Consider the following 13,515-nt stretch of genomic DNA (forward strand, 5'->3'; position numbering starts at 1 on the left):
TTTTGCATGTGGAAGATTATGAAAATAGCTAGTTTCCATAAAGAAGTTGATTTGCACTCTTCCAGAACACTAAATAATTGTTCCTTTAGAGAAATTAGTTGCCTTAAGCCCAAAGTCCCAAATGGCACTATTGGGTTGGGCATTACTGCATTTATATACTTATGCTAATGGTGATGGTCGTGAAGATATGAAGAATGTAGAGTTGCTTTCTGATTTGGTTCTAATACCATCTTGGGAAAAAGAGAGGGAGAATATATGGCTATTTTTGAAAGGAAATACTTGGCTAAAATTTAGGGCACCATATATCTAAAGATTATAGTGTTAGTAGCTGATAATGAAATTTAGAGCTCCAGGGTATGAGGGTTGCAGTGAGCCAAATTTCAAGGCTTTACTTATCTACACCCGTTTCTAAACTATTAGTTACTGATAGATTGCAATCAACCCCTTTGTGGTGGTGCATGTTACTGATTGGTGTCCTCAGTTTCACCTCAAACTTGTACCCCTATAAATATGACCAAGAGTTTATTATAAACTCTTGATATGACTGCTGCAATAAAACCAGGTGAAGGATTTGTATAGTTTTGCAGGTAGCTAGTATTTGGCCATACTACCTACGTATACATTTATTGTATTCTGATATACTTCATATTTGTCAAAGGTGAGAATTTAACTTAATACAATACTAATTAAACGAGTTACTGGACTGTATGGTATGCATGTGGGGGCAATGATTTACCGTAATTATACAGTTCTAGTGAATCACAGTTTTGATCATATAACTACCTCTATGTCATGACTACATGTATAGCAACATATACAAATATATAACACAACCACGTGCACTTACACCACAGAAATTTCTTTACTATACAATTGCTCAGGGAATATTTTAACAATTACAAATAAAGCTGTCATGTAGCCATAAGAATACTGTAATATTGTGTCTTAGTATACTTAGCAGACAAACAACTGTAAGAGTTTAAATTTCTTAATTTCATATACAATGTACATTACTACTGCAAAGCCATGTATATATGCATATAGTCTAAGTGTATGTATAGTAGTTCCAGTATTATTATTATACATAGTTCATGTATGTATGTATGTAGTTCCAGTTTACCTATGGCATATAATATATGCACAGGTCTATAAAACATGATGCCTGGTAATAAACAGTGGCATTTACAACCAGAAGTAGATGGTAGAATTACACTCTACTGTGAGGAGAAAAGGCTCACTATACCAAAAATAACAGAAAGCTATACTAGCAGATCCTATCCAACGTCTTATCAATGGTGCTGAAATATCAGCAGTAAGACGTTTTGGGATCACACAATAGAGGTATAGATGGCTATGGCTGTACAATGTATATCATGCATAGACTAACAAAATAATGTAATGTGTGTGTGTGTGTGTGTGTTTGTGTGTGTGTGTGTGTGTGTGTGTGTGTGTGTGTGTGTGTGTGTGTGTGTGTGTGTGTGTGTGTGTGTGTGTGTGTGTGTGTGGTGTTGGGAGGTAGCGCATTATTTATGCAACGAGTTGCATAATAATAATAATATTACTTTTGTCGTAACTAAGTAATATAACAAAATATGCTGTAAAACTCAAGTTATTTTACTTACAAATGTCCTAAGTAATGAAGTTACTGTAACGATTTAAATATTAAGTATTTTATTACCACAAGTAATGAAGTTACTAATCTCATTTCTAATCCACTGAGTAATGCCTAGCCACAATGAAGTAACAAAGCCCACCTCAAATTAATGCAAATGAAGCTTATAATATTGACCAGTACAGCTTAAGGCTGTGGACACAAAGTAATAAAATATGTAATATTATTATAGTTACTTTATTTTTAGTGGGTTACTTTTAAAAAACAACACTGTATGTATGTGTGTGTGTAGTGCATGTGTGTGAGTGTTTGCATATGCGGGTATGTTGTCTGCCATACTGTATGTATGTGTTTATGAACAGCTATACTGCATGTACATGGTCTAGTGGACTCCTAATCCTGACCTGAACCTTAACACTCTGCATATATATGACTGTACAGTGGAACCTCTCTTAACAAACTTCCCTAATTAAGAACACAATAGAAAAAACCTCCATAATAAGGGCAAAAAATTTGGTCCCAACAGGTCTGGTTAATACATTTTGTACCTCTGAAAGAGGAAAATCTCTATGTTACAGCAAAAAGTGCCCAAAAATTCTTGTTCCAAAATATCTGTAGTAGAGAGGCCGTTCCACTGTATTGCATATTGCATAAGGTTTCCTAAGCTAGTGGTAAACACCTCGATACAGGCTCTGCCTTCTGTGTTTGCCCGCCAGTGCCTAGCTGGTAAAATTGATGATATATTTCATCTGTTAAAGAATACTTATATGTATATTGTAGCTACACATAATTCACAAACTATTGCATACATTTTTTCCAACATGTGCGCAACTCTATAATAGAGTAGTTGGGAATTCTGTTAGGGGTGAACTGTACACAGGATAAATGACCCTTACCATTTAATACAGGTCCTATTTTGGCCTTTGCAGTACTACGCATGTGTAAAAGTGCATCCCCACCATTTCCAGGCTCCAAACGCAGGAAAATAATTTCTTTTCTTAAGCCCGTTCTACTTGTTTAAAGATGTCACAAGCGGTGCAATGTAGGGGATGAATCGCTAGTAGAAGTTGATGAGACAGTGTTTAGGTAGGTTCGCCTTTTTTCGTCTCGTGTGCAAATCAGCGTGTTTTTTTGTTTTGTTTTGTTTTGCTTGTTCTAGTCTACACTAGTTTATTAATGCATCACTGCATACACGTGTATCTTTAATAGTCTGGTTCATTGGGTACAATAGGAGAAGGCTGTTTCGCGGTTATGCACCTATCAATGCTAAGCCCCACTACCCCCTCCCAGACAATGGGTGGGCATCATTCAAGCTACCCAGTGATTTGTGTTGATTGATAAGTGGTTAACTAATTATAAATGCGGTGGGCACGGCACTGCTGAGTGAAGAAAATAGTGACACAATAAATTAAAAGGCTGTAGGATTCAATTGGCATGATTTCTTGTCAGGAACACTAATATCAGTGCTTTAATCCAGTGTGTGTGTCATTGTTTTAACTTGGAAAGCTGTAAACTGCTTAAGGTCAGTAAAAACACGTCAAATGGGTATTACTACAAGTAGCTAGTATTTGTGAGTACTCAATGTTGCCTCTAGAGAGTACTCAACTACTAAAAAACCATGAATGCTTCAGCCCTTATATATTTGCATGCTGCTATAAAGTACAATGCAGGTGGATATAATAATATGTGTGTTGAATGTTAATAATATTATGTGTTGTACACACACTATAGTGGGGCATCGTACTTATATAGGGTGGAGGAAATCTGACAGCAAACCTGGACATGATTGACCACATACTCAAAGTGTACTATGCAGTACACACTTATATAAAGTATTGACAATCACAAGTAGGATTTACAACTACACTGCAACCCATTAGGTTTCACTGAGCCTGTAATGAATATAGTTAAGAGGCTGTTAATGGTCAGTTATTAAATACCACAATCAAATGTCATATGGTTTGCTATAAAGCTAACTGTAAGGTCCCCTTGTTCATGCTACTCAGATCACTTGATGCTCAGGCAATGTTTGGCAGCAACAAAATCACTTCTGCCGACCAAGTCTATTTTTAATTGTTTTTTTAATTTTATTTTATAGCCGCCATTTTAATGGTAACATTTGGTCAGGACTTACAGTATGAAAATGACAATGTACATAATGTACAACTTTAGTGTGGGCTTTCAAAGGCTCCGCTTGGGCTTTAACTTGCATATTTCCCAGAAAATAGCATGGCAAGGCATGACAATTTGACAGTTCAAAGAAATGATACACTTAGACTTGTTATATACACCCTGTATATCACAGTAATTTGTGTGGTGGGACTGTATTTGTGCATTATTTGAAACTGTGGTTGCTGTTTGAGAAAATTCCCAGAGGCCCAGGCTTTACCAGTAGCCTTACCCAACCCTATAGTATCCTATAGACTATTAGCATATTAATGTTGCTATGGAGAATAGTGGTCTTCATTCAGTATAGTAGAACAATAGTATCAGGTATTCTAACTTCAACCTTGAGTAAATATGGCAACTTTAGTTCAATTTAGGTACTCTATTGAATGGATATTGTATGTTGTGTAGTGTGTGTGTGTGTGTGTGTGTGTGTGTGTGTGTGTGTGTGTGTGTGTGTGTGTGTGTACAGATTAAGAGGGGTGTGTACTATGCTGTGGTGTTGTCTACGTTGTTATTGTGTGGATCGGAAACATGGGTGGTGAAGAGTCCTAGTATGAGAAGTTTGGAGAGCTTTCATAATCACTACATTCGGATAAGTTTGGGTGTTTCCAGGACTAGACAATGGAAGGAACGGATAACATCTAGAGAATTGGCTGGTTGGTTTGGAATGAATGAAATGATGACTGAGATTATTAGCAAGTATTGATGTTGATGGTTAGGGCATTTGGCACGTATGGGCAATGAGAGAATACCTAAGCAGCTACTTTTAGGTGAATTGATTAAAACTCGCCCAAGACATGGCCCTAAAAGATGGTGGAGAGATCTAGCAGTGATGGATGTTAGGATTGAGGGAGATTGGTTTACTATTGCACAAGATAGACAGCAGTGGTCAGCAATTTGTGAACAGATTCATTTACCTGACAATATTGTGGAAGTCTATGCTGCCAACAGATCCTCTCAACAACAAACATTTTCTTGTATATGCGGTCATACCTTTAAATGCTCTGGAGATCTTAAAAGACATCAACTATTTTATGGCACTCATCATCTGGACCGTGGGAACCTGGAGGCCCCCACATTTCACTGTTCCTGTGAGAGGACTTTCCATAGGAAAGGGGATCTTACCAGACATTCCCATTTTTGCAAGGCCACGTAACCCTGATCGCTCCATTAGTCATCTTATTCTGGGGGTTCCCCCAAGGATACTGTGATCATCTTCGGATGGGCAGCTACAGGCTACAGGTGTGTGTGTTTGTTTGTTTGTTTGTTTGTTTGTGTGTGTGTGTGCGTGCGTGCGTGCGTGCATGCATGCGTGGGTGTGTGTGTAAGACTTTTCATAGGAGAGGAGATCTTACCAGACATTCCCATTTTTGCAAGGCCATGTAACCCTGATCGATCCACTAGTCATCTTATCCAGGGGGGTTCCCCAAGGTCTTTGGATGGGCTACAGGTGTGTGCGTGCATGCGTGCGTGCGTGTGTGTGTGAGAGAGCCTGCATAGTCAAGTGGTTAGAACATCACCCTGTTAATCAAAAGGTTGCAGGTTTGATGCCCGGTGATGCCACTTTGGTTTTTGTTGCAGTTTTCTTGAACAAGAAATTTTTTTTTTACTCACAGTCTACCCAGTTGTTAAATTAGGACTTGGTGTTAACTAGGGAAGCAGCACACCATCAATGGGCACCTGATCAGGTGTGACTTCAAGTGCCCACACCTTCACCTCTGAAGTGCCCACACCTTCACCTCTTGTAGTGGTGTGTGTGTTGATAATTTGTTCAATTTCTTTTAACAGTTTGTAACACACGAGGGGATTTGTCGACAGTGGACTAGTGCCCTTGTGCCAATGTAGGGGACTAGTTGTAGTGGTATGTGTGTTGATAATTTCTGTTTAATTTCTTTTAACAGCACGAGGGGATTTGTCAACAGTGGACTAGTGCACTTGTGCCAATGTAGGGGACTAGTTGTAGTGGTGTGTGTTGATAATTTCTGTTTAATCTCTTTTAACACTTTGTAACGCACGAGGGGATTTGTCGACAGTGGACTAGTGCCCTTGTGCCAATGTAGGGGACTAGTTGTAGTGGTGTGTGTGTTGATAATTTCTGTTTAATTTCTTAACAGTTTGTAACATACAAGGGGATTTGTCGACGACAGTGGACTAGTGCACTTGTGCCAATGTAGGGGGCTAGTTGTAGTGGTGTGTGTGTTGATAATTTCTGTTTAATTTCTGTTAACAGCACGAGGGGATTTGTCAACAGTGGACTAGTGCACTTGTGCCAATGTAGGGGACTAGTTGTAGTGGTATGTGTGTTGATAATTTCTGTTTAATTTCTTTTAACAGCACGAGGGGATTTGTCAACAGTGGACTAGTGCCCTTGTGCCAATGTAGGGAACTAGTTGTAGTGGTGTGTGTGTTGATAATTTCTGTTTAATTTCTTTTAACAGCACGAGGGGATTTGTCAACAGTGGACTAGTGCCCTTGTGCCAATGTAGGGGACTAGTTGTAGTGGTGTGTGTGTTGATAATTTCTGTTTAATTTCTTAACAGTTTGTAACACACAAGGGGATTTGTCGACGACAGTGGACTAGTGCACTTGTGCCAAGGTAGGGGACTAGTTGTAGTGGTGTGTGTGTTGATAAATTCTGTTTAATTGCTTTTAACAGCACGAGGGGATTTGTCGACAGTGGACTAGTGCACTTGTGCTAAGGTAAGGGACTATGTGTAGTGTGTTGATAATTTCTGTATTTTTTACTTTTAACAGTTTGTAACGCACCAGGGGATTAGTTGATGTTTGTGGTTGCTGCTGTGTCAAAGATGATGCCACCTAAAGTCTCATGATCAATAGAATCAGTATGAAAAGGTGAATAACATATAATATTATTTCTCATATTAACTGCCTGCTATAATTAGATCATGCCATTTTACCTATAAAGGAAGATGATGATGACTGGCCATGGATTGTGTTATTAGTAAATTTAAAGAAAAATTAGGATATTCAATACTGATGCTATTTTTTGGTGTGTTACAAAGTTAAGGCATCTTGTGACTAAATGGTGGAGCTAATTGAGGAATGCAGTTGACAAACGAAGGACTTCATAGGTGTTATGACCCAGCATCCTATCCATATTGTAGCTGGAAGGAAACCTCCACAACCCTAGATAATGCAGAGACAGTGTGTATCTATATATATGTATATATATATATATATATATATAAAGCTGAAAAGCTGTCTGTCTGTCTGTCTGTCTGTCTGTCTGTCTGACGGTCACGCTGCTTACTCACCAGACTTGGCGCGAATCGACATAGTCTGTGCTGATAATGAAGCGCTCATCATCCGCCTACTCTAAGATTGTTATCACGAGTTCACGCGTGCTTCCGTTCGTTCTCTACAGTGCGTAGAAGGCCGAGGTGTAGTTGAGCAACATTCCTTTGAAAACCACAGCACATATTGTTCAAGTGGTAGAACGCCTGACTAGCGTGTAAGAGGTCGTGGGTTCAAATCCACGTGTTGACAGATTTTTTTCTTTCTACTCAGTACCTTTTTGTAAACACCTTTTTAAAACACGACTTTTAGCTCATCATATCTTGGCATGCAAAGCACGTATCGAGGCTGGACTTTAGCGAAATTAAACGCCCATCATCTGGCAACTCGAGTGTTGTTGTAGCAAATCAATACGTGCTTTTGTTCGCTCTTTATAGGGCGATGAAGGCACTGGTGTAGGGAAGGATCACTGAAAAGTTGAGCTACATTCCTGTCAAAACCACTGATAAACAACTGTGGCGATTTGTGCACCTCCCCTAACCCCAAGTTATTATAACCAGCCAGGGTTCAATCCCCGCCTAGGTCATAACTTTTTTTTTCACTTTTGGGACCTTTTTGATGCACCTTTTTGCTCTATCTGTTCCATGTAAGTCTTCATCTACAAACTCTTATGCTCAGTTTTTCAGCACTGGCACTGAATTACCTCACATAATAGGGACTCTTATAGCACTTTTGGGACAGGGCAGACAAATTGCCAACATATTTGTCCATCTGTGTGTTGGTCCAGTGTGTTGTATTAGAGTAGGTAAAAGCTTCTTTCACCAGTATCCAGAATATCTACATCTTTGTTTTAAGCACATAGGTGTGCACTGACATGAAAAACTGTTTGTTCAGACTTACCTCAATACTGCTGTAGTAATAGGCAGCTTGCATGATTGAACAAATACTACTGTGCATCTGAAAAATGACAATACTGGAACCATGCAGATCCATAGTTTACACCGAGGAACTGCATCTGATCTGGCACAACTGTTTCACTATCCTGCTTACATGCTTTCACTCTAAAGATTCATACATTACCTTATTGGTCAATTACACTGCAGGTGTTTCAAAACTGGGTTTTTGTATGGCAAGAGGTATATGTGTCACTGCAACATCAGAACTGAAAGTGCATAGGACAAGTTCTGAACTTTTGCTTGCCATGCAGTAACTATAACTGCAAATTGTGTTGACTTTAAATTATGCTCAAGTTCATTTCTCTTTGTGACAGTCGGTAAGGTAAACATCAAAATGTAGAAACTGAAACTGTACCGTGTGTACACAACCTGTATGTAATGTAGGGTATACTGTATACAATTGCCTTAGCTCGCATGCAGTTTAACTAATTAGCTAGCCTTGCATGCATGCTTCACTATAAATTATTATGTACTACATAAGGATCATGTACTTTAAAGCACTATCGACATGCATGCTACACAGCAAATATAGGACACTAATATTTATTCTTGGTTCCCAATATATTAATTATTGTTGCATTAGTTCTCATTAGTTCTCATGTAAAGCAGCAAAGGTTTCGTTTGTTCTATACAGCACGTTGAAGTTGCTGGTAGGGAAGATGCACTGAATAATTAAACTACATTCCTGTCAAAACCACAAACAATAAACTTTAGTGTTTTGCATCATTAATGACATAAGAAAACCTCATGCTCTTTAAAAAATGTGACATCACCATGTACCCTACATAGCTACATTAGCAGTGCTGGTGTTTAATGCTTAGTCCCTCTTCGTGGCATTAAAATGTTTAATGTGGAGATGGTCCTGCACATAGGGCAGGTACCAATGCTAGTTTATAATAAAGGCTGGTTAGGTTGTGGTGGAGTGTTCCAATACTGCCTTGATGGAGATAGTATTTATAGATGAAGTGATGCATGCATTGATTACTATCTTGGTTCATATACATTCAACAGTGCCCAATGCTGATAAGCAAAGGATCCAGTGTTAAACTTAAACACTGAGCAAGCTCAGCAGTTCATCAAATTTATACAAAACATGACGTACAAAATAGGAAATCACATGACAATAGTTCAAAACTGCATCAAATACATAACCACTACATTAAATACAGTTTCAATAAACAGGTTACATCATTGAGCAGTCACATTAATCCCCTCAATTCACCATCATTGGGGAGCAACGTGACTACATCACCTAGAAGATCTCTATTCTCGAAGGGGGAGTTGGCCTGGAGAAGTGGCCCTAGTAGCCTTGACTATTGATTTCGGTAGCTCACCGTGCTTTGCATCTTGGATAGGCAGGAACCTTTTGATCTTGCTTGACTTGGTCTTGATGTAATCTTCACCTACAGTTCTGCCCCACACGGCTAGATCTACACGTCCATTTGACTCTGATCCAGACACAAACACATTGGTTCTTAGAACATAGTTAAATTGTACGAAAGCTTCTGCATAGTCTGCTTATGTGTACACCCTGTGTAGAAGTCCAGTTGGGCCATAAACTACCAGCTCCTATACTGTGGGACAGTGTGACATAGCCACTGTAGTAAACAGTAGTGAAATTAGTATAGCATTGTGAGCAGTAACATGGCAACATCTCATTATTGAGTGCATGCATTATGTACTGTACACGTTATACGCACACACACAACACACCTTGTTCAGTGATTTTAAATCTCTTCTTACTGACAGAAGAAACAACCTATAGAGACAAAATTAAGGCAGCATTTAAATGAACAATGGATCACCAGCAACAGTTGCATTAAAAGGAAAACAGACACATCATAAGATAAAGATGTTGTACACACAGCCAGGTATAAACCGCTGAGCCTACACATTGAGCTAGACCCCTCAAAACTCAAAGATGGATTTGGCTTGTTTGTAGCAATGCTTGACCTGGCAAATACATGGGCCAAGCACTTGTTTCCTCAAATGGTAACAATTGTTATATTTTAAACCGTACATTTAACGTTATGCACTATACCAATTAGACTAAGGCTGTACGATAATTAAGATAAATCACTTATCATGATACATACCTTAATACTCATCATGATAAAGATAATGATTTTGAATTGTAAGATATATAAGTTTTTTTCCATTATTGCACAGCCCTAATGCATACATACATAGACACAAAAAAGGCTGACATTATAAGTTAAATTTATTTACAGGGGAGCACGTATATAAAACATTATTTGCCATGGTTACACTCAATACACTAACCTGTAACACCTCATGAAGGCTTATGTGAGCCTTGAAGCTCCAATGGTCCCCAACTTGCGGAATACTGCAACTCTCCCAACCTCTGATGGAAATGTTAATACAAGTCATAAATGTGAAAGCCAACACATGAAATAAACACCACACAGGTGGTAAACAAAATTCAGCAGCTCTTGTAAAGAATGATATTATATTGTTATGGTATGAGTAATATACCATATAATTAAACATCATGGAGGTTCATGCCTTTTCACAAGACAGAAACCAGCCTCACAATACCTTTATGACACCTTGGCAGTATTGTGACAAACCCAAAAGTGCCTTCAGAGTGGCCAGTGGTATTTTCTAATGACTGACTGACTGATGCCTCCAGACAAGCGTAACTCAATAATGGCTAGGGCTACAGAGTACAGGCTTGATTTTTTCACTACTAGACGTCGGTCACATTGATGGTAATGCGATGGTGGCCCTTCATATAAACACAATATCACCAGCTCAGAATAGCCACTGGTAATCAACACTTAATAACTAATTTAGCAGGTAGAATTTAGGATGACATCACATGACATCATTACTCACAGTGCTTATCACTGATGGTCTGCTCATCTTCCTCCTTTTGTAGTGGTATGATCTCCTGCTCCACTTGTTGCAGTATGGTCAGCACAAGGTTGCCAGTGACAAAATGCATGTCCAGCTATCTCATCTGATACTGTGCACAACTTGAGGACACAACTCAACCCCTGTGTGTAACATTGTATTGACAGACACAGCGTGGGGAGACAGTGACTACAAACATACAGGAATGCACTACACTACACTACATACAACACCCATAGGGAGTACTGTGATACCCATCAAAGGTGTTTACAGTCAGAACACCCTAAAGGTGTTTGGGAAGCTCCCTATTTTTAACAGATATTATGTCTCTTCACTCTTCATTTTCCAATGGGTGGATTCATTGGAGCATAAAATGGAGCTGGTCTGGTACCTGTATACCTATACCTTATTGTTGGTGATCTGCTGTCAGTGAAGTCTACGAAAAACCATAAGCACTAACTTTCCTGCTTTGCTTTCTAATTTGGCTGCTCTTCAAATATATAATCAATGGCGGATCCAGGATGGGGCATTTGGGGCAAATGCCCCCCCCCCCCCCCCCCTTCAAGAAATTGCATACAAGATCGAGATACTCTAATAGAGCAGTCAGTTACTCTAATAAAGCAGTCACAATGTTCATGAGACAGTGTAGCTTACCTATGAAGCTATAAATAGGATTTTATTTTACATAACAGACGTGATATATTTGGTAAAGGATCACTAGCTATTATTGTTGTGACCTTTTTTTTTTTTTTTTGGTCTTCAACTGTTTTTCAGCAAGGTGCCCCCCCTCTTTCCAAACTCTGGATCCGCCCCTGATAATGGTCATCAATCATCATTTTGCTAGAACTATGGAATGACTAATAAACTTAAAATATCAGAAGCATAAATTTAACGTGCTGAAATACTTTGTGGCTGTACTATGTAAAATAAGTATGTACTTGACATGCTACTAATGGTATTGTACAGCTTAGTAGGTATTGTACAGAATATTTATGATCCTTTCCCTGGTAGATCCATCATGTAAGTTAGTGCAATTATTGTGTGACAAGCAGCACTTTACATTTTCATATGCAGCCATTAAGCTTAATTGCATGTATGCTACAAATATACGGTGACAAGTATTTTGAAGTAGTTACCTGATCATGAGTGCCTGCAATATAAAAGCAAGCTGGCATGTACGTAGTTATAGCTATTGAGTATATAACATTTAGATATAACTCTGAGCAACGTCACATTTGTATTTCATCGGCGTGTGACATACTGATTTCCCAAATAATTGATTCCTCTTTTATGTCCACTATGGAATCAGCAGAAGGCAAGAGTAATGCTTCATTTACAAGTGTATCACAGTTAGAGCCATTAACACTGAAACATTCTGAAGGTGACACTGAACGATATCAAATCTTGAGATGACCCATAATTTAAGAACAAATCAATTTCTCTGTCTCTGTGATACACTTGTAAATGAAGCTGCAGTACTGCCTCTACATTCTACTCCAATCAAAATCAGCTTGTGACAGTTACTTAACTCACTTAGCCGATGATACTCTTGACCGCTTCAGCTACTTTTGACAACAGCAGTTATGAAGTATTGTGCAACCTGAACCTCAGATACAAGTCCTACTCACAAAGCTACAACCATCAGAATCAGACATTGTATGGTATGCCTGTAAATGTGACTGACAATGAGCTAGCTCAGCAATGTACACACAAACATAGCTGTTGTACAAAAACTGAATGTAGCTATAAGTAGACCAATTTTTAAAGTTAGACTTTTTATATGCTCAATAGATAGAGTATTGATTACTGATCTCAGAAATATACAGTTTGCACAATGTTTTAAAACTGAAGAAAGGTACATTTTTTTCCTCCAGCTGCAAGTTTGTACATATTACGAGAATAACTTCAGGGTTTATTGGATCTCAGTGATCTTCGTATGCTCTGTGCATGGTAAGCAAATAATGTTTCACCTACTGCACACTTGTCAATACAATACAATGGTGTATACCCATAGGCAAGTGGCTAGCTATTTCGAATATGTATTGTATCTATACCTGTCTGTCCACCCCCACTCCTGGGGTCCACACACACCTACTGGGGATTTGACATCTACACTTGCTCCACCCCAGGGGCTTTTGACGGCAGCAGTTTGCTGAACCAAAAATTATTTTAATAGGTAAATCAAATCCCCACTTTGCTGAACCAAAAATTATTTAATAGGTAAATCAAATCCCCACTTAGTGGGGTTTTGACCAGAGGGATGGGACAATACAGGGATTTGACAAACTCTAGTATCAAATTCCCAGTGCTGGGGAATTTGACACTAGACTTTGTCAAATCCCCTGTATAGCCCCACCCTACCTGGGGGTGGGGCATGGTGCATTTTGCCCTTAGCAAAACCATAGATAGTATATTCTACGTACCCAGTATATTCTACGTACCCGGGATTGGCGTCCGACTTGAGCGCCTTTGATGTTTGTTGTGCTGTCAGCATTGCCTCGTTAACACCTCACCCTTTGAAGTGTCAAGATGCCGCGATGGCGAGCGATTCTGCTCTGATGACTTGAAAAGAAGGGAAGAAAGCTACGAGTCTTCATATTTCCGTTGTTCACTGCTAGGTATGCTGTTTATAGTCGGGTCTGAGTC

General features: G+C 38.9%; 1 long non-coding RNA gene across 4 annotated transcripts; it reads left to right on the forward strand.

Moving 5' to 3' along the window:
- The first annotated feature begins 4,626 nt into the window (after nucleotides 1-4,626).
- On the forward strand, nucleotides 4,627-6,943 carry LOC136249393 (uncharacterized). 4 transcript variants are annotated; one of them, XR_010698193.1, is made up of 7 exons: nucleotides 4,627-5,023; nucleotides 5,570-5,622; nucleotides 5,683-5,837; nucleotides 6,322-6,377; nucleotides 6,438-6,481; nucleotides 6,536-6,634; nucleotides 6,685-6,943. It is a non-coding gene; the product is annotated as an uncharacterized lncRNA (long non-coding RNA). The 4 variants fall into 4 exon arrangements; XR_010698194.1 differs by lacking the exon at nucleotides 4,627-5,023 and adding an exon at nucleotides 5,061-5,469; XR_010698192.1 differs by lacking the exon at nucleotides 5,570-5,622.
- Nucleotides 6,944-13,515: the final 6,572 nt, after the last annotated feature.

The sequence above is a fragment of the Dysidea avara genome, chromosome 3 (assembly GCF_963678975.1).
Source record: "Dysidea avara chromosome 3, odDysAvar1.4, whole genome shotgun sequence".
NCBI classification, from domain to species: Eukaryota; Metazoa; Porifera; class Demospongiae; order Dictyoceratida; family Dysideidae; genus Dysidea; species Dysidea avara.